The sequence below is a fragment of the Cucurbita pepo genome, chromosome LG01 (genome assembly GCF_002806865.2).
Source record: "Cucurbita pepo subsp. pepo cultivar mu-cu-16 chromosome LG01, ASM280686v2, whole genome shotgun sequence".
Taxonomy (NCBI): Eukaryota; Viridiplantae; Streptophyta; class Magnoliopsida; order Cucurbitales; family Cucurbitaceae; genus Cucurbita; species Cucurbita pepo.
This window is the reverse complement of record NC_036638.1, coordinates 18,212,006-18,217,232: the sequence shown is the minus strand read 5'-3', so window position 1 is coordinate 18,217,232 and position 5,227 is coordinate 18,212,006. Positions and strand designations below refer to the sequence as shown.

Here is a 5,227-nt window from a genome sequence, read left to right as displayed (position 1 = left end):
TCTTCATTAAGAAGGCCATGAAGAAAAGCATTTTGAATATCAATCTGCCGAATAGCCCAACCACGAGAAATAGCAAGAGATAATAAGAGCCGAATGGTAGTGGGCTTAACAACTGGACTAAAGGTATCATCATAATCAACGCCATACTGCTGTTTAAAACCTTTAGCAACCAGGCATGCTTTGTAGCGATCAATAGAGCCATCTGGCTTTTTCTTGAGTTTGAAAACCCATTTGAAATCAATAACGTTAAGACCAGCATGAGGAGGAACTAAGTGCCAAGTCTTATTTTTTTGAAGTGCCTGAAATTCATCATTCATTGCCTGACGCCAGAGGGGATGCTCCATAGTAGTAATATGTGAAGTAGGTTCAGAGGCAGAAGACTGAGCTACAAGATATGTTACTGTTCCATCTGTACGCACCTTGGGTTTCTTGATATTGTGCTTCAATCGAGTACCATACGGATGAGTAGTAGGTGCAGGATCCATATTTGAGGGGACAGCCGTATCAGACGTTGCGAGGGGAGCAACCGATGCTACAACAGTTGGTTGACCAGCGGCCGAGGATTCGACCGGGCATTGTGCAATATCATCTACTGGCGGAGGAGCCGAGACCTCAATCATTGGCGGAACAACCAACGCTGATTCGCATGGCAGCAACGCGGAGGATTGCTGCGGCAATTCCGAAGCTGATGTAGACACCAAATTTTCTGCATCCAAAGAGTTAGTAGGCCCAGACATATGCATGTGATCATTCTCCAAATTAGTACTGCTATTACCCAAATGCAAGGTGCACAAATCAGGGGCATTATGCGTCGACTGCATGATTGGGGAAGAATTAGGTGGGGCTCTCTTGAATGGAAAAATATTTTCATCAAATATGACGTCTCTAGACATATAGACACGACCAGAATCGGTGTCAAGACACTTATACCCTTTATGTAAAGAACTGTAGCCTAGAAAGACACATTCCTTTGATCGAAAAGAGAGCTTTTGTTTGTTATAAGGACGAAGATGAGGCCAACAAGCACACCCAAAATTTTTTAATAAGGAGTAATTTGGTGGGGTATGAAAAAGAAGCTCTAAGGGGCATTTTTTAATGATGACACGAGTAGGAAGACGATTGATGAGATATGTGGCTGTAAGAAACGCGTCGTCCCAAAATTTAATAGGTACATGAGCATGAGCTAGAAGGGCTAGGCCAGTTTCAACAATATGACGATGCTTGCGTTCAGCAGACCCATTTTGTTGATGTGTGTGAGGGCACGAAACACGATGACCAATTCCAAGGGAACGAAAAAATGTGTTATGAATTTTCTGATATTCCCCACCCCAATCAGATTGGACCCACTTGATTTTAGTATCTAGGAGGCGCTCAACATGAGCTTGGAATTGCAAAAATATACGAGGAGCTTCTGTACGATCATGCATCAAATAGATCCACGAAAATTTACTGAAATCATCAATGAAACTAATATAATATTTAAAACCCCCAACAGATGGAGGTGCAGGGCCCCAAACATCCGAAAAAATAAGTTCCAAAGGTGACGAAGACCTATGGGAAGAACTAGTATATGGTAATCGATGACTCTTTGCTAACTGACACGCATTACAAACTGACAAAGATGACTCACTAGCACACGAAATATTATTTAGACGCAAAATGGATTTTATTACTTGAGATGAAGGATGTCCAAGACGTGCATGCCATTGGGCGTGAGTAGTAGATCTGCTCACCAAGGCGTGCTTGAGATTATCGACATCGGATGGCTTAATAGGATAAAGACCAGATTCACACCTCCCATTTAGGAGACTTTTCCTCGACTGTCGATCCTTTATAGAAAAATGCCAAGGATGGAATTCAAAGAATACGTCATTATCACGAGAAAATTTATGAACAGAAAGAAGATGTTTGGAAATTTCAGGCACATGCAAAATATTACGCAACGCAAGAGGACGAGTAGCAGTATTAATTAGAGAATGACCAGTATGCAAAACACGCAAACCTGCTCCATTGCCGACTTGAACTTGTTCACCTCCATGATAACGTTCACGCACAGCGAGACGATCCAGGTCACTGGTGATATGGTCCGTAGCGCCTGTGTCGCTGTACCAATTTGGGTCAATCTTGTAAGAGGAAGTAGCCGCCAGTGCCGTAGGAGGAGCAGAAGAAGGTTCATCTTGATAGGACTCATCCATCCTATGCCAGCAGCGGATAGCAGTATGCCCCACTTTGCCGCAGATCTGGCAGGAAGGACGAGCAGAAGGGCCACGACGATCACCAGCAGGACGAGAGGGTGCATAACCTTGAGAACGACCACGACCACGATCCCTACGCCTACGATTCTTCTGCTGACCACCACGACTAGCATAATTGGCAGAAGATCCAAGATTTAACTGAAGTTCAGCNACGCCTACGATTCTTCTGCTGACCACCACGACTAGCATAATTGGCAGAAGATCCAAGATTTAGCTGAAGTTCAGCACAACCAGTATAATTGGTAGAAGATCCCGGATTTAACTGAAGTTCAGCCTGGTGTTGTAGTTGGCGAGCTTCATACGTCATTAGATGTGCAAACACATCATCAAGGGTGAGGGCTTCACTCTTGGTAGTCATTGAGGTGACGAAGGGATCATAGTCAGGGCCAAGACCAGCAAGAAGATACGCAATCACATCATCATCCTCAAGGCAGAGCCGGCGGCGGCCAACTCGGTGGCCAGCCCTTTGATCTTGCAAAAATAATTTGCAGCAGATTGATCTCGTTTCTTGGACGTGGCGAGCTCAACACGAATCTGAGTAGTGCGAGCACGAGTTAATGATGAAAACATTCGATGTAGGGTATCCCACACCTCCTTGGACGTAGTAGCAGCAACCACATCGTGAAGAATCTCCTCAGACATGGAGGAGAGAAGGCCGCTAAGGACCTGTTGATCCTGATCATACCACTGATTATAGGCCGGATGAGAGACCAGCTCAGCACCAGCAGTTGAGGAAGGGACCAGCTTGGCAGGTGCGGCATGGGTGCCATCGAGGTAGCCCATAAGCTTCGTACTCCGTAGGTAGGAGAGGAGCTGGGCACGCCATATGATGAAGTTGTTTTTTGTTAGTCGAATTGTGACAGCATGGTGTAGAGGGATTGGGCAAAGGTCGCCATGGTAGTTGAGACGGTGTTGGAGATGGTGGATGGAGAGGAGGAAGAAGATATGGTAGACATTTAAAAAATAAACCTTGGCTCTGATACCATGTTAGGTTGAATGGCACAATGACCTAGGGTCACGACCTCATGTATATAGATGTGTATAATGAAGGTTACATTCTAAATCATAGATTTAGTAACAAACCATGAAATCATAGATTTGGTAACAAAACTATGAAATCATAGATTTGGTAACAAACCAGTAAATCATAGATTTGGTAACAAACTAGTAAATCACTAGATTATCTTACTATATACAGATATGGTCTATTCTATGTTTAACACGAACAACCTGTGAAGGATCGACTTACCATAGGCTAAGCATGTTTCATGCATTCCAAGTATGTTATAAGTGTTATAATGTATAGTATGCATGTTTAGGGTTTCATGAGTGATAGATATAAATTTTTATATTATTGCATGAAATGGATGATTATATAATTGTTATATAAAACATGTTATAGGTTATTTTCAACGTCATAAAACGAGATATACGTTAAAATCTATAACAAAGATAAATGCATGCTCACTTAAGGTTAACAACCAAGCACGATCAATTTTAATAGTTAAAATAGGTTGATATCTTGTAAAACTACGGTTACAAGAAAGCTCACCTGGCATGATCTTGTCTAAGGCTGGAGGTACTTAAGTTGACGGTTTACGGAACACCTGCTACCTGGAGATCGGGTCACTACTTGAGCTTAGTTAGCCCAGTTTTATGAGCATGCGTGAGTGATGTAAGGATTTTTGTTTAAAAAAAATGAAAAATCACCTAGACATCATAGGTAAAAATCCAGTATAAATGTTATACTTGGAAAAATCACCTATACTTAAGTTATATTTAATTAGCCGGAATATACCTAAGTAATAAGTATACCCAACCGTCTAAAATACTCAGTGGGAGGAAAAAGGTATATGAGATACATCTTTTTCTTTTATCGCTCTCTAAAAAATTCACACCATGAGATTCACGCTCGGGCTCGTGTTGCCCTAGTAGCGGCCTCCATTTGGAAGGTATTTGCATGAGTCAATAACAAGGTGAATAGAGAAAGTATTTATAGTCAGTGGGAGAAGGAAGTATATCAACACATCCTATGGTCTCCACCACTAGGTTGCACCGTGAGATTCCCATGTTCCGCCTACATGGTTCTCTAGAGCAACTACACATTCGGAGGGTTGTAACATGGGAGTCGGAACAACGCAAACTCCAGAAATGGATAGGATTTCTTAGGTCCATTCTTAACTTTGGCTTTTTCATTTGATAGCATTGTTGGGGTCGATCTCTGAGGTCTGAAAATGGCGCATCACACTTACAAAGAATTACTAAGAGTAGTATATTCTTGACAAAAGTGGCAATAACTAAAACAATATAGGAATAAGAGTTATTATGGGATTAGTGTTTAAGTCAAAAATCTCTTGGTTTATTGAAGGAGTGATTGACTGCCCCTCGGTAGCAATTGCTCTAACTCACAAAAGTATCGTTGTAAATTAACAAATTTTGGGTACATTATTACATTTGCTAAACCTGAGTGGATTAAAAAGAATTAAGTCAATTCACTAATATAATTCGTTTTAAATCTCAGCATGTCAAGCTCAATAGTACAATTACTCGCTTCTGAGAAATTAAACGACGACAATTACGCAACAAGGAAATCAAACATAAACGCAATACTTGCAAATGATGATTTTAGGTTTATTTTAACTGAGGAATGTCCCCTAAACCCCGGCTCAAATGCAAACCGAATAGTTTGGGATGCATATGACAAAAAGGGTAAGGGGAAAGATAAGATTCCTACTGACCCCAAATGCAAGGTTTAAAATGCAGATAATGGAAAATGTTTCCATTGCAATAAAAACGGGCATGGGAAAAGTCATTGCCCAAAATACCTTGCAGAGAAGAAAGCCGAAAAGGCACAACAACGTAAATATGATTTACTAGTTGTAGAAATATGTTTAGTAGAGTATGATCACTCACCTTGGATACTGGATTCAGGGGCCACTAATCATATTTGTTCTTTTTTTTCAAGAAACTAG

At 41.3% G+C, this 5,227-nt stretch overlaps 1 non-coding gene across 1 annotated transcript; it reads right to left on the bottom strand.

The window, feature by feature from the left end:
- Positions 1-2,548: 2,548 nt before the first annotated feature.
- On the bottom strand, positions 2,549-2,688 carry LOC111782985. Its single transcript, XR_002813251.1, has one exon. It is a non-coding gene; the product is annotated as a small nucleolar RNA Z247 (small nucleolar RNA).
- Positions 2,689-5,227: the final 2,539 nt, after the last annotated feature.